The sequence below is a fragment of the Balaenoptera musculus genome, chromosome 3 (genome assembly GCF_009873245.2).
Source record: "Balaenoptera musculus isolate JJ_BM4_2016_0621 chromosome 3, mBalMus1.pri.v3, whole genome shotgun sequence".
Lineage (NCBI taxonomy): Eukaryota > Metazoa > Chordata > Mammalia > Artiodactyla > Balaenopteridae > Balaenoptera > Balaenoptera musculus.
Window position 1 is genome coordinate 111,371,798 of NC_045787.1, and position 23,699 is coordinate 111,395,496.

A 23,699-nucleotide genomic window follows, 5' to 3' on the forward strand; every position below is an offset into this window, starting at 1 on the left:
GGAATGGTGGCCAAGAATTATTATGCTGAAAAGGTTGTGGTGATGGAAAAAGCGATTAGGAGTGAAGCTAAAATTATATACACTTAGTGTTACCAGGTGTAATCAGTCACTTAACAGTATAAGAAAATACCTTACTGACCAATTTGGAACCTTCTAAAATATGTTTTTGGTGAATTACACATCTCTTCTTTATTCGTGTACCTAGGATAAATTTAGCTCCTGTGGGAAATTAGGTGCTCTACTGGTGAATCTGGCTTGCTATTGCATCTGTGGAAAAGAGGGGTGAAAATAGAAGATGGATATGCCCAGCACCACTTGCTCACACAGCCTCTCTTGCTTGTTTCCTCTCTACCTCCTTTACTTCTTGCCAGGTCTTCATGGCTGATTATCTGCCCTCTCCTACCGCGCTGTAAGCTCCTTAAAGGTCAGGGGGTGTGTCCCAGGGCTTAGAGACCAGGAAGGTGGTTGGTAAATGTGTACATTCCATACTTTCAGAAGCAGACTGTTAGGGAGATTCTGAGTCTTCCAAATATGCTGAAGGTTTTGTTTTCAGATCCTGTATGGAAAGCAGAAACATAAGAAATTGGTAACTTGTTTTGCCGACCTTGATTCTTTTTTCTCCTCAGCCTTCCATTGCAGTCAGTAGCACATGTGATTTTGTTTCTAAAGGTGTCAGTGGACATTCTGAAGGGGATAGGAATCATGAGATTGCTGGCAATGAGGCTACCCTTGCCATGTAGCCACCTTCAAGATTTCTGTATTTAGTCTGCAAAGGGCCCAGGAGCTGCATCTGTCCAGTGGCCAGAGACACAACCTTAGAAGGCTGATATTGAGAATAGAAGTAAAACTTATTGTAGAAGATCTGCTTATTTTCAGAGAGAAGTATTATTTCCCCTCAACTCAGAAATGAGTTAAATCCTGAAATAATAATGGAAGTGCACAGTGCCAGCTTTTATCACTCGTTAATGCCATATTACCTCAAGTGGTTTAGATATGGGAGAAATGACTTATTTAAAGCCAAATGAACCAATTTTATAGCACTAAATTTGTATAAAGCACTTTTGCATGCATTGGCTTATAAGGCAGTATTTAGCTTGGTTCTTTCATAAGTTTCATTGAAAAATGAAAGCTGTATTAACTGCATTTTTATTTAGAATTTTGTTTTAAGCCATGCAAAATAGTATTGTGTAATTAGTTTTTCATATTATAATATGTGAGTAAATTATACATTTCTTGTAAGGAAATTCTCATTTGGCAAATTTTGGCTTTTATAATACAGTTGCTATTGGTGAACAAATGTATTCATTTTACATGAAAAATTTTTTCATTCATTATATCAACAAACGTTTTAAAAATACATGTAACTTTTCCTTCACTAAATTATTAAAAATAAGTTTTATTTCAAAAACAAGGACTTTCTTATAATGAGGCCGTGTTATAAGCCTAACATTGTAATATTCTGGAACTCTAATTAAGAATGGGTTCTGCTGGTAAATGTTGGGAAGAGGCAAGGAAGAAAGTTACAATACATTGCCTATTTACAAATTAACCATTACCTGCCAAAAGCACATCAGACCCACACAGCGGACATCCGCTAATCCAGTGGTTAGCCGTTCCGGGCTCTAATGCACACTGTTTTACACGTTAACGGTTTTGAAGTTCCAGGCCAAAGCTGACCTTTCACATGTGCTCCGTTCACAGTAGGAATCTCCACTCACTGCTTCCTGTCAAAATGGATTATGGTGACACAACCCAGGGCTCACTTTGGCTGCAATTAAGTTTTTGATCAGAATTATTTCGTTCACAAACAATCACATTTGTTAAAATGTTACATCTGCCCTGAAAACCACTGGCAGCCTCTCAGTTTATCAGTGTGATGTGAGTGTAATTCTTCATTTGTTTTTCATAAAATGGCAAGCCATCTTATATATGTTATTTAATTTTTTTTTTTTTTTCGTTTGCTGGTTTCTGCCTTTCATTTCATTGGGTTTGGAAGGAAACTATGTCTTGAAATTAGTACGAATCTGCTCATAGACTTTGGGAATTTGAATGGAATTGGTTTTGGTGCAGAACAAAATTATCCAGTTGAGCCAAGATTCAAATATTATTTCCAAAAATTGTTAGTGGTAGTTCTCTTCCTCACATGAGGAAACGTTTTAGCTCTGTGAGTGTGGGGTTCGAGGTTTTCATTCTGGTCTGCAGTTCCTGGAGTCTTCATGCCTACGATGTTGCTACCTTTCAGCGTTGATCGTCACGCATGTTTCGGGATCCATCACTGCTGCCATAGACTCTGGGTGCCAGAAGTGAAACCAGCAGTGGCTCTGTTAGCCTTACCTCTCATGGTTCTTTGACTAGCTTTTAAAAGTCATTTCCTCACAAAGAAATGGCAGTAGAGATATACTGAAGTAGTTTTTTCGCTGACTAACCATTTTATGTCTATAGTATGGTGTGGGTATCTGTGGAATTTTTGAGTTTTATAGCTGATTTTCACTATTTGTCGAGTGTTGTCACCCTTTTACGAACTTCCCACTTTGGAGAAGACTGCATGATAGTTTTGTGTATTGGGTGGGGTACTTTGGGAGCACAGGATTAGAGTTTGGATTAGAGTTTGACTTAGAATGGAAATTAACCTTTGACTTGCTTCTGTGTGAGAGTGGAGGCTGGGAAGTGGTGCTGAGCTGAGGTAGTGTGGGGCGGAGAGGGGGAAGGAATAGAGTTAGGAGGCTGTCAAGTTAGGAATACTTGAATTCTGTCTGAAATTCAAACATTATGTTTGGAAATTTTAATTACTTTAAAAAATATATATTTAGAGTGCTGTAAAGGAACTTATTACGAGCTTTTAAAAAATTGCATCAAAACCCAAACCATTTCCCATTTGTTTTGATGTAACCAAAGTCATTTATTACTAACTCATAAAATTATAAGTGGCAAAAGAAAGGTGTTGCACCAAAAAGAAAAAAAACCTCTTTATTTAGCGTTAATTTTTGAAATTTTTAAAATAAAATAGAGCCTACCTCTACTTCTAAAATCAAAAAACTTTATTTAAATGGAATGATATAAATGCTGGCTATAATAATTTAACCTTCATTTTCTCTATTGTCGGATTTGTGAGCAGATTTTTCTTAAATCCATTATTATAAGTATCCTTTTAGTCTTTAAAAAAAAATCTTATTTGGAATATACCTGACCATATTTGATGTTTAAAGGAAATATATTGGAAGAAAATACTGAATAGTATTGAATTTTGAGAGAAAACACCAACCTTGAACCTTCTAAAAAAGGCATATGTGTGTCTTTTAGTTGTCATTATTCAGTATGGCCCTGCCTTCTTAGAAAGTGGTACACAATAAGAAGGTGGCCAGATAGAATTTCTAACTTTATTACATGCTTATATTAATGTAGTCATGATTTTCTTATATTCAGGTTTTGGATTTTGTTTCTGTTTGTTTTTTGAGATTCTGGAATTTTTAGAACCTTGTATCCATAACCTGTTAAGGCCTGTGTAATATGTAAGGGGCATCTTCTGGGTCGTAGGAACCTTCATCATTTTTGACGGGGGTTTTACCAAAATCTGAGGCAGTCAGGAGAAAGGGTGATGCAGAGCGCCCCAGTCTGTGCCAAAACGCAGAGACCACTTAAATCCTGTGCAGCATCTATCATGTGAAGACACGATCTCTAGGCCTAAAACCTCTGATGCATCTAAAGAAGGAAACAAACACATAAGAAAAACACATAAGGTGGTTCAAAAGTGCTCTCTGTGAAAGGCTGAGACAGACATTTGTGACTTGGGGTCTGCTCTCACAATATATGAAACTGAAAGATAAATTGGACACTTAACTACCTTAAAGTTCTACTGGAGCTTGTAAAAACACTTCTGAGGTCCCAAATAGTCATTTATGCCAGACAGAGAACTCTAGGTTCTTTCCTAACTACCATGAAGAAACAAACTCTCACTTCCTAAACAATATGGTTGCTGGCTTAGGAAAACCCCAGTCCGTGCAATGAGAAGAATCCTTTTTGTTTTTTTTTAATCACCAGGGAACACAGCACTTATCTCCTTATGCTGGTCGTCGTCACACAGTGGGAGGAGCCCTGCCATCACTGGTCTACCCCCTTCCTCCCACGTGAGGAGGCCAGGGCTGAGAGGGAGGAGTAACTATCCAAGGTGGGAGTTCTCACTTTCCCTTCTGGGTCTTTCTGTATCACAGGACTTTTCGGGCACTTTTCCATATCATACTGCATGAGTCCAGAGAGATTTAAAGTTAAAGCAGCACACCTTTTTCTGTAAAGAAAACAAATTCAAACTAAAAATTGTAAGGCATGTTTTTCTGAGCCTTGGGGATTTGGGCTACAGTCCCTGCCAGTTCCGACCCTGTTGGTCTCGTGAAACATGGCTCTCTGGATTGTGCCTTTCTTTCAGAACCACCCCCTGTTTACTTCTGACCTCATGCCCACTCCCCATATTTACAGATCAGCATATTTTTTGTTTTATTATAACCCGGGATTTGCAACTGGCCATAACTCTCAAGGTTTCCATGAAGAATACATCTCAGAAACCAGAGTAGGCATGGCCCCAAGTTTTCACTGGGTGCTTGAGGGAGATTAGGCAAACCAAGAGGGTAATGGAGACTTTGACTTCATTATGAAACTCTACCAATATCATAATTTTGAAAACTTAAGATGCAGGTCATTTCAGAGCAGTACTCTGTTCTCTAGGCACTAAAGACGAAAACAGAGCTCTTTTGTATCCTGACTCCTGGGCCTTCTCTCTGCCCCTCAGTGAGTAGTCTTCTCCTGGGCAAATTGGGGAGCTCAGTGTGAAAGTTGGGTGGTGGGAATTTCCCACCAGCAGGTAGTGCTCCGTGCTCTCACTGCCGGGGGCCCGGGTTCGATCCCTGGTTGGGAAACTAAGATCTCATAAGCTGCGTTGCGCGGCCAAAAAAAAAAAAAAAAGGGAAAAGAAGAAAGTTGGGTGGTGTGCCCACAGTCACATGTGGCTGGGAGAAATATTTGAGGATAAGAACTCGGGTCCCAGAGAAGGCTACTCTGGGGATCTTTCCACAGGGCACACTGCCTGCACACTGGAGGATTTGATGACCCTGCCGTTTCCAGTTTGGTGGGTGGAGTATTTGTTCTAACAGTTTCAGTTGTCATGGTTTTGGCACAGCAGACAGTTAATACCTGAACTAATCGGTTGCCTTAATAAGCGCTCAGTTAAAGAAGACTTTATTATGCAGTCTACTGTTCTCACTGGACTTTGAAAAAAAGGATTTAAAAAAAGGCTTCTCATTTGTTCCATAAACCCCCAGTTATACAGTTGTTCCTCAGTTTTACCTCTGAAATTCCACAATGTGCATTGTTAGAGAATTCAAAGAATCTTTTCAATATCTTGTAATAACCTATAATGGAAAAGAATCTGAAAAAGAATATATATATATACACACAACTGAATCACTTTGCTGTACACGTGAAACATAAATAAACTGTACTTCAGTTAAAAAAAAGAATCTATGTTCAGAAGGCTTGGCTTAAAAAGACGTATTTGTATACGTGTCTCTCTTCTACATGATTGAACTATTTACGTGAAATAGTTTCTATAAGAGAAAGTTATCCATTCTATGCAGCTTCTAAAAATAAGTAAAGAAGACCATGGAGCCACATGGAAAATGGGTAGGATGTTTTAATGTAATAAGATGGTTCAGGATCCACAGTATAAAAGAATATTATCATGACAGTTGTGGGGAAAAGGGCACAGGGAAAAAATAAAAACAAAATATATAATAGTTTTTTACTTCTTTCTCTAAACCTTCTATAATGCTTTATTTTTCTCTTGTAATTAAGTTTTTAGAATAAAAATTACAGGAAACTTAGTTTTGCTATAATTAGCTTTTAGGTAAAAGGAAGAAATGGAAAAAGTATAATCTGACATGAGAGATTTGTCCTGAACCCACACGGAGGCTTTGGAGTTGGGCATGCTTGAATTCGAATCCCAGCCTCACTTTTTGTTAGGTGGTTGACTCATCTTGGAGCCTCAGTTCTCTCCTCTGCAAAACAGGAAGGGTCAGCCTGTTTGCGGGGTTGTGTGAATGCCTGGCCTGGAGTGGTTGTTTTTTTAAATGCCCTTTGGGTTTTCCCCTTTCCTTCTTTATCCAGAATGGAACAGTGAGAATCAGTGGTATTTCAGCCCCTGCGATAGACTATGATCCATACATAGTCAGCAAGAATTAATTATGTTCAGAGGGTGCTACTTAATCAGAAAGGAGTCTACTCAGGTGTATCCAAGTAAATGATAAAACAATTTATGGTTAATGCTGAAATAATCAGGAAGTAATCAGAGGTAAATTGTTCCTTGTGGCTATTAGGTGGTGCTATTATTATTATTATTGTTATCATTTAAAAATTTATTGAAGTATAGTTGTTTACATTGTTGTGTTAATTTTGGCTATACAGCAAAGTGATTCAGTTATACATATATGTGTACTCTTTTTCATATTCTTTTCCATTATGGTTTATCACAGGATATTGAATATGGTTCCCTGTGCTATACAGTAGGACCTTGTCGTGTATCCATCCTCTATATAATAGTTTGCATCTGCTCACCCCAAACTCCCATTCCATCCTTCCCCCACCCCCCTTCCTCCTTGGTGAGCACAAGTCTGTTCTTTATGTCTGTGACTCCGTTTCTGTTTCGTAGATAAGTTCCTTTGTGACATATTTTATTTTATTATTATTTGTGTCATATTTTAGATTCCACATATAAGTGATAGCATACGGTATTTGTTTTTCTCTTTCTGACTTACTTCACTTAGTATGATAATCTCTAGGTCCATCCATGTTGTTGCTGCACATGGCATTATTTCATTATTTTTTATGGCTGTGTAGTTATTCCATTGTATGCTGCTGCTATTCTTATTAGCTGATATTCTTTTTCATTGAACTTGACTGTGTGTGTGAGGGCACTGTGCTATGCAGTTGGTACACATCATCTCCCTATGTCCAGATGGGAATCTCAACCTAGCCAAGACATGTAGCTTGCTCAAGGTCTGGGTCTAGAACCCAGGTTTTGGATTCTTGGACTGATAGTCTTTACATCTCATTGTACGCTTCTGTTACAGTAGATGTGTTTTGTTTTTTTTAGTTTTTTAAATTTTTTAAATTTTTTTTAAGTGTGTTTTTAAAATGTTCTTTTCCTCTGCAAATCAATTTAAAAATTAAATAAGTTACCCACAGTTGATCTATTTCCCTATTGATGGGTATTTGTTCTTTCTGATGTTCATTACTACAGTAAGTTTTGTAACATGCATCCTTATATTTCCTTGTGGACAGGTGTGAGAGTGTCCTTAAGGTATAGATCTAAAAATGGAATTGCTGGGATAACCTTCTGGTATACAGATTAATAAAAAATTAAGGTTCAGGATTGTGCAGAGGTCAGGGCTTGGGGACAGTCACATAGTAGCCCAGTGACAAGGCTCTTTGTCCTTAGAGAACCCCCGTCCATGCATGAAGCCAGTGACATGGTGACCTAAGCCCTTGTGACTTCAGAGCAGCATGAGCTGATTTTGAAGTGGTTCTGGAAATCTGCGAGGGTGTACATAAGGTGCAAAGATGGAGTGCAAGTGGGGCCTCAGTCCAGGTAGTGAGTACTTTAGGGCAGAAAAGATCTACTTTTTACCACAATTCACTGTTGATAGCACTTACTTGGAATGTCACCCATGATACTGCAGATTTGTAATTTATTACCTTAAATTTTTATAAATGTTCAATAGTGTTCAAACCTAAGTTATTTTATGTCTATTGCCTGAAAAAGGATATTCCAAAATGGTATTTTCCCTTTAATTTCGCAAATCAAAAAAGCTCCAGATTGTGATGGAAATGTAACTACTTGCTGTCTCCTTTCCTCTGCAGATACGGGTGAGACTGAAAAATGGTGCTAGTCAAGTTGGCTTAGCTTCTGCGCATTCAGGGACTGGTGGACTTGAGTTAGGATGTTGTAGTGTGGACTTCAGTGGAGCTGGGGTTGGGATGCAGTTGCCTAGTATCTGCTAGTTCTGTCTCATCCACTTGTGTTTAAGTAATCTCATTGCTTTCAGTGGAGGAATCCTATTTTACACTGGTCTTCATGGGCAAAGATAATTAAATATATTTGCCTGGGTAAGCAAATCGATAAACTTATAATAAAGTGTATCAGACGATTTCTTTGGCTGGATCAACCAGAACAGCTTGTGAAGCAGAGCTGTTTCCAATGGAGCATGTAAAGCTTTGAAAATTCTCAGTAATAGCAGAAAGCAATATTTGAAACCACCCTTATACAATTGTTTGTTTTCCTCTTCCCCAACCAAGTTTATAAAAATTTGGTCAGACAGGCGTTTTGTTTTGATTTAAAATATTTTCAGTGAATTGTTATCTGCTGAATGCACATGTGTTCCTGCACTTTTTCTTTCACGATTGAAACTTTAAACCTTCCCTTAAGTCCCCCTGAAAACCTCCCTCTGCCCAGTAAGGTTTGCATATGGGAGGAGGGTGAAGGGATTTGGACCCTGGAGAAACCTCACAATTTGAAATCTGCCTGTGCAGTTGTGTACCAGAAATGGCCATGGTTAGTGCCATATATGGGTTCTTTGTCTTTCTCTTCTATCAAGATTCCTCCTCCCCAAAATATGTTGGTTAATTTGGGCATTTCAGTTTGGTTAATCAGATCATGAGTGCCTGTGAGCATGGCAAGAGGCATGATTGAAGCATTTATAAAAATTTGGCTCATAGTAAGCCCCATAATTTGTTTTAAAAAATTACCTCTTCAGTGACATTATAAAAAAAAAAAAGCCCAAAGATTGTGGTTTATAACACCACACCTGGTCCAGATTGTACTGGATGAATCCATATTTGCTTCACTGTAAATGATTTTGAGGGTGGAATTCTTGGATTGTTTTCTGTCTTGTAAGCCCTTGACATTGTACTGGTACCTGTGTGCGCACAAACCTCCTGACATGGGAAAGGCCAGCTCAGCCTCCCACTGAAATGCAGGTTGGCTGCATTTATTCTGCATGTTCCTAGAATGAGGAAATGATATGACAATAAACAGAAATGCCCTTGCTGAAGAGAGAAGGGAAGCTGGTGTTTATCTGGTCAGGTGGTTTAGATTAGCCATGATGCGGCTCTGTATTATGTTACTTTAAATCATTGTGTCCCAACAGGACATAAATTATGAAGATTGTTACAGTATGTTTCATCCTATGTAAGATCAACAAATTGGAATAATTTTTTTATAGGAAAATCACAGTGCTTTTGGCAAGGCTATTGAAGCCTTTAATTTGACTTGAGTATTTCTCAAATATTATTGCCTAATATATAAAGTATGATTTGCATAGGTATGAAATAATAAACTTATAAAAGCAAAAGGGAAGAATTTCTCTTTCGCAGTTGCATCAAATGGCAAAGCACTCTCACTCCATCAGGATCTGTATGCTTTCTTTGTCCTAGTGTTTTAGAGCTAGTTGTGTTCTTTTCCTCTGATGGGATTGTAAGTGAGCTGTGCAGGTCTTGGTGCGGAGATGGAGCTTTGCTGTGTGCTGCCTGCCCGTCAACCCTCACCTGCACAGAGAAGGCAACTGCTCTGTGGTGGAACCGTATGGGAGCCTGCTCTAAGGAGGAGAAAAACTTTCCCATTTACATACGCCAAGGAAAACAAACCGTTTTTTTTTCTTTCAGGATTTTGTGAGTTATTTTAAAAAAAGCAAAAAAACAACCCAAACCCCAAAACCCTACTTGATCAACAGCTGAAGTTAAGGTAATTTATGTAAGAATATTACAAAAAGAATTGATTTAAGTAACCATTTATTCTTTTAAATGTTTCCTCTATTCATTACTGTCTTCTCAGTTATTAGAGTTATTTGTGAATTTTAAACACAGAGAGTTTTTCATTTGTATTCAGGATGCATCTAAATTTATTTGGCTACACAGAGCAAATTTTCTAGATTAAAAAAATGGAGTAAAATTACTTTGTGTAGGATTCAAGCAAATTGGAACCTTTTCAGTGTTCCACAGTAGCACATTTTTTGTGCAAAGCACTCTGCGTGTTCTTATGAGACCTCCGTACACTTACAGTGAACTTAAGAAGTAGTAGAGCCTCCGATTTACAAAGGCTGGGAGAAGTGAGACAGATTTAGGATTTGCTTAAGGCCATAGAATGAGGCAGAGCTGGGATTAGAACTTTTCGGGATACGATGACACCCCCCAGCAGACCTTGTGATCTTTTGGTACCAAAAATAGGGTAAGTGCTAAGCTTTTTTTACTCTCTTTGTGCCTCAAGCCCTGATATTTTCCTTTTAATTCTTTAGTAATACTGTTTAGAACACAAAACCAAAAAAGTACCTAGTTTCAATCAGTAAGGGTAGGAAGAGAGCTCTCCTTAAGCCTCATCATAACAGATTGAGGATAAATTCGGAATATATTTGTGGTTTGCTTCAGCTCAGTGTCTGAAGACTGACAGGTTCAGGGACCTTTCCAAGTTCATAGCCTGTGTGTGCACTTTGAAACAAATAAATACAGACGACTTATGGGATGGTGTGTTTCCACAGCGGGCTTCTTCTGCATTGGCATCGTTTTCCGAGAAGCGGGTCTGGCAGGCTGTTTTCTTCCAGTGATGCATTGCAGCCGTCTATCACTGGATGTCCTCTGTGGAATGATCAGGATGTCTGATGGGGCTTGAATATTTGGGTGATGTATTTTTCCTACAGAAAATATTGGCAAATGTTGCTAAAACTGTACCTAAAAACTCTTACAAGGAGACTTGATTCTTGTTTAAAAATAAGTAAAAGAAAGGATAAGTATGAATTCACCAATGTGCAGACCTTTTTATACCATCGGATATTTTGTGACGTGGAATGAGACTGTTCTACAAAATGTGTACCGCTTGTAGAAAATGTATTTACTGTACCATTAAGCCAGATCAGATACTGCTTTGTTTCTTTAAAATGCTTTTTGAGTGTCCCCACGCCCAGATGGTAAGGGAGTGGGTGTTCTTTTTGCCCTGAGCCCTTGTTTTCTTCCTCCACCCTTTTGGTTATTGTTACCGGATCTTGACTTTCAGTTTAATATAACACATCCCAGTTTGGGCAGAAAGAAACCATTTTGTCTTTTCTCTCTTTCTCTTTTTAAAATTAGGTGCATATACAACCTTATATATATAATAAGGCAAGGCAGTTTCCCGTCAGATATAAACTGGAATTATATAGTGTAAGTACTAGTTGCATCTCTTAAAAGGAACCAGTTGATTATAAAGAAGAAAAGATAGGGAGTAGACTGCCATTTTGCATATTATTCCATTTTTTTATTCCATTAAAAAAATGTATTTGGCCAGATACTCCATATATCGTAGTGGTTTGGATGCATGAAGTTGAAGCCTAGGGATATTTTTCTATATAAATTTGAATTTTTATAAATTTTATAATGATCACAATATGAAGGAGTGTAAATTGTAATTCTTACAGGGTTGCTAAAACAAAACAAACAAAAAACCTTGGTAGTCTTTGCCATACCTCTCCCCCGTAAGACTCCTGAAAGCTAATAAATATGGATTATCAGCAGATTAGGAAAGAAAACCTCCAACAGGACTTTTCTGAGGCAACTGATTGGCAATAATGAATAGCAGCAGTGAACAGTGAGGCATCAGAAGTTATTTTGACATTAGGGAAATCAGTGTTAATGGCTTCTCTGGTGGATTCCTCTCGGGTGATTTTGAAACCATTGTTTTGGTCTGCTTTAGGGGGAAAGGATGGATAGAAAGCTGGTGAAATGTGCTGATTCCAAGAGAGCAAAACTAAAGGATTGTGAGAAATTCTAGAAAGAGCTAATCAGATTTAGCTGTTGGTCTGCCCAGTAGTAGCTGATGATGATATGGGGAAATGTAATTTAAATATATGCGCAGAGGAATTCGGAAATGAGTGGTGTCTTTTCAGGGAAGAGGTATTCTCAGCTTGTGGTCATCTTGGTCAGAACGTCTTTTTGGCACAGAAAGCTGTGTGAAACTTATCTAGTTAGAGAAGTTTCACTGAAAATGGAACAAAAACGAAGGACTCTTAGGTAAAATTGTGTGTACAGGTGTTTATGTTGCTTAACTCTGCTGCCTTGAGAAGAGTGGATTCATAGTAGTAGACCTTTATCAAACAGTAGTCTCCCTAGGAATTCAGGAGGAGTTTACTAATGTAATTATAAATCCTGATTCTGCAAAGAAAACTGTTTTGCACCTTGCTTTTTCATTTAACAGTATACATTGAGGGTAGTACCATGTAATTAGCTAAAAGAGCTGCCTTATTTTTCAAAGTGGCCTAATTAGGATATTATGATTATTGCAAAAAAAAAAATGGTGACTTAGGAACTTATTTTAACGGCTCTAAAATATTATGGTTCTGTGAGTACAGCTTTTGAAAGTAATGTTTAGAAGTGAGTGTGCTATCTCACAGGTGGTGTACTTATTGCCACAACTGAGGGGGCACTAATTCAGCCTAAGGCACAGAAGAGCGGGCTGCTCTTTCAGTAGCTTGTGGACATTGTCTCAAGTGCCTGGGGAAGCCAGTTTTAGCTTCAGAGTTGGGTATTCTTGGCCTGAGTTGTTGGAAATGTTGGGCTCTGCAGTAGAGCGCGTAGAAGGCAGGTAGCCTAGGGGCCCTGGACCGGCGGGGGTTGTCTGCCCAGACACACACACACACCGGATTGCCTAGGGGATGGTCTGCAGGCAAGGCCTTTAGTTTGGCTTCTCAAGGAGATGTGAGTCACCTGTTTGGCTAAGAAGCTCACTGACAGATTGCCAGTTCCACTGGAAATCTTCTGAGGATACATCGAGAAACCGTTCTAAATATGTTTCTGGTTTTCTCAGCCTTGCAAAGGTGGATTTCTTTGGCCTTCCTATTGTTCTTGTACTGGGTTTGGAAAGGAATTCTTCCTTTCCAGGCCATAGACACTATAATGTTAAAGTGTTGTTGATGATAATAAACACTAGCATTAACTGAGTGCCTAATAGAATGCCTGTCATACTGTAAAGTTTGTTACATGAATTATCCCCTTTAAACATATGAGGAAACTGAGACTCATTTCAAATGTTAAGCAATGTCTCTGAGGTCACATAGCTAGTGAATAGCAGAGCCAGGACTTGAACCTAGGTCTCTGACCCTAAAGCCTCTGCAATTGACCACTGTGTCAAAATACCAGTGACAGTTTGGAGAAAAAAAGCATGATCAAACACATCTTTGGTTGGATCTGCTCCTCACATTTCTCGTGTTGCAAGTTGAGAATATTCGTCTGTTGCCTGCAGATTAAGATCTGATGTTCCCTTTGCAGTGGCTAGAACAGTTGAGTGTTTTTCAGAGAAAGTCATCGTGAGACATGTAATCATATTCTGGGGGCAAAGAATGCCTTTCCTTGGTGCACCAAGCAGTGTTTATGTGATTGATCAGTCACCAACACCAAGGGAAGGTCCTGTCCTGTGACATGTGCGTGCTTGGCAATGATCTTGCTGTGCATTTTGCTTAATAATTTTCATTATTTTTAATTAAAGTTGAAGAAGTGCAGACTCTAGCTGAAATTAAGGTAGGTTGTGTTGCCGGAATTTGGTAATTACTTTAATTGATCACAAGATAGTTTCCTTGATCACCAATTAGACTAAATTGCCGATCATGTTTCAAGACGTGAAGAAATGCCCAAACTGATTTATGTAATAGTGTTTTCATTTCTAATCAGACATAAATATCGTTTCCTTCCATAGCAATTGTATTTTATAAAAGAAGGGTTATAGGCCTACAAACATAAAGGTGATTCATAAACAATAGAGTTCTAATTCATTGAATTAGTAAAGGAAGTATTTAGAGGCTTAATGGAGATTGTACTGGGGAAATTACTTTGGACTTGCTGGTGCTCATTTTCTTAGTGGGAGATATGTTCTTTTTTAGTGCATAATTAAAATAGTCTATAATCAAAATATAAAAGGCAGCTGATTTAAAGAACATATCAAAGAGAATTGCTCTGAGTAATGACAGATACATATTGTAAATATGTGCTAGAAGTTAAGTCTTAGAACTTTAATAAATCATGTTATTTGGACTGAAGCTGCGTTTTAAATTCAGGGTGCTGTTAAACATTTCACAGATCAATACAGGATTTTTGTTTCGGTTTTGTGCATCTGATAGTCTTTCATATTTTCATGGAATAAACTGAAACAAAAGGAACTTTAAGAAAAATTAAACTTCCCAAAGAATACTTGATTTGGGGTTCATGGAAAAATCTTTTAATTGCTGATGGTTTGGAGATTTCCAAATGACAAACTTCATTGGCCCAATTTACTGTGATTGTAATGCTTACATTCCATAAAATGGCAGAGTGACTTAAAAAGTCATACTTCATCATGCATTCATGGACTTGTTCATAAAACGTTTGTAATTTGCAATAGAGGAAAGACTGAAACCATTATCAGCCATTATATGCTATTTGTTGGACATATGTTTGTTTGAAATGGCCGTGGCTCAACAGAACATGGCTCATAGACAAACTATGCTATAAATTGGCACTAAAAACCCACCTAAACAGGTAGGCATATGTTAAGAAGTTAATGTGAGCCAAAATATTTTAATATGAACCAGGTTACCTACATACATCGCAGGATCCCAGCTCCCTTTACAGTGAGACCTTCATTTGCATGGCTTCTTCATTTTTTCCCAAGCTGACTAACTTTTAAAGTAGATCATATATATATTGGTTCAAAAGTCAAAAGGTACCAAGGAGTATAGTAAGCCTCTTCCTGTTCCTGATTCTCAACCACCCAGTTCTCCCTCTCCACCCCCCATCATTCACTATTCCCAGATCCTTATATATCATTCCAGAGATATTAATGCAGATACTTTCTTTTCTTTTTTTATACAATTTATAGACTATTGTTATGCATTTTTTCCCATTTAGTAATATATCTCGGAGGTATTTCTAGTCAGAGGATAAAGAGTTTTCTCTTTCTTCTTAATGGCTACATAGTATTCCAGTGAATAAATGTACCATAATACATTTTAATCAGCTCTCTATTGATGGACATTTGGCTCTTTCGAGACTGTTGCTGTACAGGCTGTGCTGCAGTGACCATTCTTGTAATTTATGTGTGAGTATGTCTGCAGGACAAATTCCTAGAAGTGGAATTGCTTGGCCGAAAGACGTAATCATATTTATTCCTAAGGGCATAGGCATTTTTAATTTTGATAAATGTTGTTGTATTCTATTCCATAGTGATTATTATATCAATTTATTTTCACCAAAAATATGAGAGTGCCTTTTCTCCTGTATCTTCACTAACAGAATATTATCAAACTTTTTGATCTTTGCCAAACTGATAGGTTTAACTTAGTTCCCTCCACCCCGATTTATTGAGATAAAATTGACATATAACTTATTTTAATTTGTACTCCTCTTACGTATGAGATGGAGCAGTTTTTATGTTTAAGAACCATTTGATTTCTTTTCTCTGTTATCTATTATGTCCTTTGCCCACTTAGAAAAAATTGGGTGTTTGGTCTTTTTCTTATTAATTTGTATAAGATCTCTTGATATGCTAAGGAAATGTATACTGCAAATACAGTTTGTTGTCTTTTAATTTGTTGACTTTTATTGTCACACGAAAAAAATTTAGTGTAGTAAGATTTATCTATTTTTAAAAAATTTATTTATTTATTTTTATTTATTTTTGGCTGCGTTAGGTCTTCGTTGCTGCGCACGGGCTTTCTCTAGTTGTGGTGAGCGGGGGCTACCCTTCGTTGCGGTGCGCGGGCTTCTCATTGTGGTGGCTTCTTTTGTTGTGGAGCACGGGCTCCAGGCGCACGGGCTTCAGTAGTTGTGGCACGTGGGCTCAGTAGTTGTGGCTCACGGGCTCTAGAGCGCAGGCTCTAGTTGTGGCGCGCAGGCTCTATTTGTGGCGCACAGGCTCAGTTGCTCCGTGGCATGTGGGATCTTCCCAGACCAGGGCTCAAACCCGTGTCCCCCGCAATGGCAGGCGGATTCTTAACCACCGCGCCACCGCCTATTTTTTAGTAGTGGTTTAAAGTTTTTTGCATGTAGAATTTATGCATTTCTTATTAAGGTTACTCCTAGATAATTTTTGGTGCCATTTTAGATGGGAACTTTTCTTCCAGTGTATTTTCTAATTCATTGTGTTTATAAGAAGGCTATTGACATTTTTTTGGCTTCTTTTATTCTTGACTTCAATGGGAATTCTTCCAGTGTTTCCCCATTAAGAAAGATGTTGCCTTTTGAACTGTCATTTAAGGAGGGGCCCATATATTCTTATTTCATTAAGAACTTTAATACATAATAAATACTGAATTTATCAAATATCTTCTCAGAATTTATGGAAGTCATATATGATTTTTCGCTTTTGATTTATTAATATGGTAAATTATATTAATAATTCCCTAATACTGAACCATCCTTGCATTCTTAAAATATATCCTATTTGGTCATTGTGTTTGTTCTTTCAGTGTACTGCAAAGTTCTGTTTATTAGGATTTCAATTAATATGGGATCAATCTGTAGTTTCATTACTATATGCCATCTCTGTGAGAATTTGGAGACAATGTTATGATAGTTTATAAAAATAATTTGGAAATATCCTTCATTTTCTTTGCTCTGGAACAGTTTAATCAGTATTAGAGTTAACTGTTCCATATAGGTTTGGTAGAATTCCTCTGTGAAATGATTGGGAACTGTTACTTTTTGGTGTCACTCTTAGACACATTTCTCTTTTACAGTTATTTAATTATTTAGATTTATTTCTCTTCTAGGGTCAGTTTTGATAATTTTTATTTCTCAGAGAACTATCTTACCTATGTTTTAAAATTTATTTGTATACACTTTGTATTTGTTCAAAATTCATTATTGTATGTTTTAAAATTTCTCTTGTAACTGTAGTTTCTTCCCCATTCTCATTTCCTGTTTTGTTTATCTGTACTTTCTCTCCCTATCTTTCTGTTTGTTTGTTTTTATAGGAAGCAACCAATTTTCTATTATATAATTCTTCCAGATACAGCTTCTGGATTCAGTAGTTATACCATTTTTTTCTCTTTCCTAATTAATTTACATTTGCTTTTCCCTTTATTTATATTCATTCCTGCTCTCCTCCCTAAATTTATTTTCTTGTTATTTATCTACTTTCTTGATTGGATATTTAATTAATTTATTTTAATTCTTTAAAGTTCATTAATTTAAGATAATTTAAGTATTTAAAGAAGTTTACTCTGATTATTGCTTTAGATGTATCCATATGTAATGCTTATGTTACTAATTTCTATTAAATAATAGAAATAATAATTAATAATAATTATTTTCTATTTAGTATTGATTTCTTTTTTGACCCGAGTTTTTCTTTTTTTTGTTTTGTTTTGTTTTGTTTTTCTGATTTTTTTCAGCTACTTTAATTAAAAAAAATTTTTTTTTAATAGATCTTTATTGGAGTATCATTGCTTCACAATACTGTGTTAGTTTCTGTAGCACAACAAAGCGAATCAGCCATATGCATACACATGCCCCATATCCCCTCCCTCTTGAGCCTCCCTCCCATCCTCCCTATCCCACCCCTCTAGGTGGTCACAAAGCACGGAGCCGATCTCCCTGTGCTATGCGGCTGCTTCCCATCAGCCAACTATTTCACATTCGGTAGTGTATATACATCGACGCTACTCTCACTTCGCCCCAGCTTCGCCCTCCCACCCCATGTCTTCAAGTCCATTCTCTATGTCTGCCTCTTTATTCCTGCCCTGCAACTAGGTTCATCAGTACCATTTTTTTTTTTTTTAAGATTCCATATGTATACATTAGCATACGGTATATGTTTTTCTCTTTCTGACTTACTTCACTTTGTATGACAGACTCTAGGTCCATCCACCTCACTACAAATAAGTCAGTTTTGCTTCTTTTTATGGCTGAGTAATATTCCATTGTATATGTATGTCACATCTTCTTTATCCATTCACCTGTCGATGGATGTTTAGGTTGGTTCCATGTCCTGGCTATTGTAAATAGTGCTGCAATGAACATTGACCCAAGAGTTTTAAAAGAAGGATTTAAAATTTCTTCAGGTAGTACTTTTTGCTACATCAGTGTCCTAGTTTTGTTTTTAATTTTATTGGAGAATGTTATCAGTACTATTTCTACTTTTTGATTATTAAGATTTTCTCTGTGGGTAACATATATTCGGTTTCTGTGCATGTTCGAAATATATTTTAAAAGCTATAGTCTCAAGTTTTAGAGTTTAAAATACATCAATTACATCTACCTTTTAAATTATGTTTTTAAGTAGTCCGTATCCTTACTTTTATTCACTTAATCTGCCGTGGCTTAAGAGATGTGAATTAAAGTCTCCATCTACAAATATTTCTCTTTGGCCCATGAGCCCTGTCATTTATGTCTCATTGATTCTGATGCTATGTTATTGCAATATAGATATTCACAGTTATTCAGTCTTCATCCTCATTGTGGATATACTTTATAATTTAAATTACCCTTATGATTTCTTAAAAGAAATTACATTTGCCTATGTCCTTTTATTTCTAGTGGTTGAGTTTTGCTTTGTGATCCATTGTAACGTTCTCTCTTCTTTTAACTGGTTGGATTTAGGCTCTTTACATTTATTGATTGGAAAGATGTTTGGTCTTATAAAACATGACAGAACCAATATACTCTTTTCTCCCTTATCTTAAATCATTATATGGATTGTGGGGGTTTTTTTTGTTGCATTTTAATTGTGTTTTCCTTTACTTAATTGTGAATTAAGTTGTTTTGTGCTTGTTTTCTTCTAAATTTTGTTCTTCTTGTGGATACTATTAAACGTGTAGTTTTACCTAGCAAATGTAATCGTCCATTTCTTTTTTTTCTTTAAATGTTATTTTATTTATTTATTTATTCATTTGGCCTTACTGCACAGCATGTGGGATCTTAGTTCCCTGACCAGGGATCAAACCTACGCCCCTTGCATTGCAAGTGCGGAGCCTTAACCACTGGACCACCAGGGAAGGCCCCCTCCATTTCTTTAGATAGCATTTAGCTAGCATTTCTTTAGATAGTGGTCTCCCCGCTAAGCAATATCAAAATTACACTTCTACTTTTTCCTACTTTCCGTTTAGGAACTAAAATTTTAGTTCGTATTGTTTTTTAGTTCTAGTGCTTATGTTTTATACTTTTAAATATAAGTATATCTTTAACACTTGATCTTTCAGCTTTTAAAGATTTTTTTTTAACTTTCATCTACCTTCCCTATTTCTATTATCTTTAACCCTTTTAATAGTTTATAACATTTACATTTTATTCTGTAACTATAATCCCCACAGTTGTTTAAAATGCATTTCTAGAGCTGAGTGAATTTATTACTCACTGTCAATACCTTTGGTATAGTTTCCGCATTCATCTCAGTTACTTATATTTCATCCTTTAATAAAAATTTCCTCAAGAAGGGTGAATGGAAATTATTCCCTGAGTTACTGCATTTAAAAAACATATGTCTCTTGCATTAATTTTGAACAACAGTTTAGCTGGGTGTAAAATTCTTTTTAAAAAAAATTATTTATTTATTTATTTTTGGCTGCATTGGGTCTTCATTGCTATGCGTGGGCTTTCTCTAGTTGCGGCAAGCGGGGGCTACTCTTTGTTGCGGTGCGCAGGCTTCTCACTGCAGTGGCTTCTCTTGTTGCAGAGCATTGGCTCTAGGCATGCGGGCTTCAGTAGTTGTGGCACGCAGGCTCAGTAGTTGTGGCTCGTGGGCTCTAGAGCGCAGGCTCAGTAGTTGTGGTGCACGGGCTTAGTTGCTCCGCTGCATGTGGGATCTTCCCGGACCAGGGCTCGAACCTGTGTCCCCTGCATTGGCAGGCGGATTCTTAACCACTGAACCACCAGGGAAGTCTATGGGTATAAAATTCTTCACACTTTCATTTTCTAAAGTCTTTATAGGCATTGCTCCTCTAACTTGTATGTTGAATGTTGATATGTGGAAGTTTGAAGTCAGCCAGATTCTTTTCAACATTATAGGTGAGTTGATTTTATTTGACTAGATGCCAAAAGAATTTTTTTATCTTCATAGTTCACTGACTTCACTAGAATGTGTAGACATGGCTGAATTCTTACAATCTATAGACTTAAATCTTTTGTTTCTGGAAATTTTTCTTGAGTTACATGTCCAGTTTTTTTCTTTCTTCTTCTGTTTTTTTTTTTTTTAAAGTTGTTCTCTTATTGACAACAATTATCTGTATGTTAGATGTATTTCGTTTTCTGTATTTATTATTTTCTAATTATTTTAAACTCGTGTTGATTTCTACTTCATTTGTCCATTTTCTCAGTCCTGTTCTCTAAGCTTCTTACTGGGTTGCTGGTATCTATTTTGCCTTGGGCTGTTAGCAGATTTCTTTGATGGAATGGTTTAGAAAGCCTGTACTTTTAGCTAGCTCAAGGCTTTTAGATTCCAACTGGCATCCTGGTAACAAGTAGCTAGGGCTATAAAAATAAATCTTTGAAAGAAGGGACAGATGCTTTTCACTGTCTGCCAAGTTTGCTGTTTAGTCATATTCCTTCTTTATTGTAGTCCATATAATCAAAATTCCCCTTTGAGGTTTTGCTTTTTTCCTCTCCTACCTACTCATCTAACTGCCTTGCAGAAATTCTTTTACTTTAATTTGAATGTGTACTGTTATGGATGTTGTTAATTTGTGGATTTAGAAATAAATGTTTGGGGCTTCCCTGGTGGTGCAGTGGTTAAGAATTCGCCTGCCAATGCAGGGGACACAGGTTCGAGCCCTGGTCCGGGAAGATCCCACATGCTGCGGAGCAACTAAGCCCGTGCGCCACAACTACTGAACCTGTGCTCTAGAGCATGCGAGACACAATTCCCGAGCCTGTGTGCCACAACTACTGAAGCCTGCGCACCTAGCCAACTACTGAGCGCGCATGCCATAACTACTGAAGCCTGCGCACCTAGAGCCTGTGCTCTGCAACAAGAGAGCCACCTCAATGAGAAGCCCGCGCACAACAACAAAAGGTAGCCCCCGCTCGCCACAACTAGGGAAAGCCTGCGTGCAGCAACGAAGACACAACACAGCCAAAAAATAATAATAATAAAATAAATTAAATAAATAAATTTATTTAAAAAATTAAATGTTTGGAGGATTAATTTGTTCTGTTATATGGAAGAAGGATTTGGAATTATCTTTTTGCTCCCATAACAGATAGAGTATTCTTTCCCTAAGGAAGAATTAGGATCCTGTGTAAATGGTTTATCAGGCTTTTTGATATTTTATTAAATGTAAATATTAGGTGACAGTTGAAGGGAAATATGCAAAACTGAGGAAAATACAAACTTGGAGGGTGTTTGGATGTACTTTTTATGTTTTAACATTGTATGTAGATAGGGTAGATGCTTTTTCTTTGATCAATGTACCTCTTAGGATATGGATGTTCTCTTTTAAGTCATATTTGTGATGGAATAGATTTTACTACTACACTGATAGCATGCTGGTGGTCAGAGATTTGAGGAGCACTTCTGATCATGTTCAGATCATCCACTCAGTAGATCCATTTGGCTCTTGGGCAATGTTAAAGGATTCTAAGCATCACTTTGGACCTTTTAGGATAGCTTGGTTCAAAGAAATTGTGGCTACAGGGCTTAAGAACTTAGACAGTGCACCTGATTTCTTGTTATTCAGCTGTTTTCCCCAATCAGTCTGCATCAAGGTGTTATTCCACAGTATATTATCTCTTTGTCTAGTATATGTGTGTCAGTCTCTGTTTATGGCACATGGGAAAAGGAGAGAGCCATTCTTCTGAGAGAAAGCAACTGGAATCTTAGATTCTCAAGTCTGTGGGAGGGCTTTTCATTTACCATTGTTTTATGAGGTTTACGGTATGTAGTTTGGCCAGAAGCAGTAGTGGTAGCAGTATGTGCATTCTGTGCCAGGTGCTGTGCTAAGTGTTCTTATATCCCCATCTCTCTCTTTTTTTTTAATAAAAATAATTACATGACCTTTTTATTATTATCACCATTTTATTGATAAGAAAATTGAGGCTCAGAGTTAAATCACATGACAGTTGAGTAGTAGAATTGGGATTTGAATCCCTGGCTCAGAAATCCATGTCCTTGGGACTTCCCTGGTGGTCCAGTGGTTAAAACTCCGCATTCCCAATGCAGGGAGCCTGGGTTCAATCTGTGGTCAGGGAACTAGATCCTGCATGCTGCAACTAAGAGCCCGCATGCCGCAACTAAAGATTCCACATGCTGCAACTAAAAGATCCCGCGTGCTGCAACTAAAGATACTGCATGCCACAACTAAAAGATCCTGTGTGCCGCAACTAAAGATCCCGCATGCCACAACTAAAAGATCCCACGTGCCACAGCTAAAGACCCTGTGCAGCCAAATAAATAAATATTTTTTTAAAAAAAGAAAGAAATCCATGTCTTTAATGTCTCTCAGTGTGGTGATGAAATTGTAAATCTTCTAAAACTAAACGAGAATAAGGCATTATAGGCAAACAGGGTAAAAATTCTCAAATAATTTAATACAGGTTAACTCTGTGTTTGAATAATTAAAACAAACTTTCTCATTTGACTTGTTCCTTCCCCTCACATAGAGAATCAAATTATGAAATGAGAAGGGGTGGGAGAGTGAATATTGTTTTCCTACTGATAATTCCATACATAGTTAAATGGATTTTTCTTGAACTTCCTTCCTTTTCCTAATAGGGAAGACCTTCAGGCATTAAGTGTCAAAATGGAAATCTTTATCCTGAATAAAATCGATTCTGAGATAGGAACCATTATGAATGACAGAATTGTTTGAAAATGGCATCTTCCATATTTCTGTTAACTTGGAAATGCACTCTTATGTCATTTGGTGATCCAAAAAACATAGCCCAACTAACATCAGATTGGTTTTTCTGGATAGGGGTAAAGAAGTTAAATATTTATTTATGTGGCTGTAATGGGTAATGCCTGTGAATTCCACTGTAACTTTGTAATTAATGTACCACTTCCTTAGAGTCTTACCAAGTATTTCTGCCTTCTGGACACGAAAGAGACAAACTCTCCTACTGTTTGCAATTACCCTCATAAAAATTTGAAAGCAAGCAAAAAAAATGTTTTTTTTCCTCTCAGGACAAGTTTGCCTTCTGCTTAACAAAATTAGGTTTGCACTTTCCCTGTGGTATGAAGACAGTGCCCTACAGGCCCCCACTTATGCCTGTGGCTGGCTCTGCAGCCCTCTGCCCCGAGGCGGAGTGCTTTCTCCTCGAAATGGCAGTGCTGGGCAGTAGCAAGAAGACCCTGAGTGGGCAAGCCCATCTTTTCTGTTACACTCTGGATGTCAATGAAAACAGTCTCTCGTCCCCTTCTGTCCTGCCTGGGGGATGGGATGGTTGTTCATTTCTACCGGAGCTTTGACTTAAGACACACTCACAAGACATTTTCCCATAGTCTTTGTGGTCGATGCCTTAGTTAGCAACCCAGTCACTAAAAACAAAAGGAGCAGTGCTGCAAGAAAAGTGACTTCTAAGATTTGGGGCCAGGTAGTGAGATCCAGGACACTGAATTAAAGGGAAATTATTCCTTCTTTTGGAGAGTCTCGTCCTGAGGAAAATTAAACAGCCCAGACAGGTCACTGGGTGAGACCAATTTCCCGGTTTGTTTATTTGAGCCTGATTGT

The 23,699-nt window shown here is 37.5% G+C and overlaps 1 protein-coding gene across 3 annotated transcripts in view; it reads left to right on the top strand.

Moving 5' to 3' along the window:
* The window catches only part of PCBD2 (pterin-4 alpha-carbinolamine dehydratase 2), a 48,182-nt gene that overhangs the window by 22,764 nt on the left and 1,719 nt on the right, over positions 1 to 23,699 (top strand). The gene's annotated exons all lie outside the window — the stretch shown is intronic.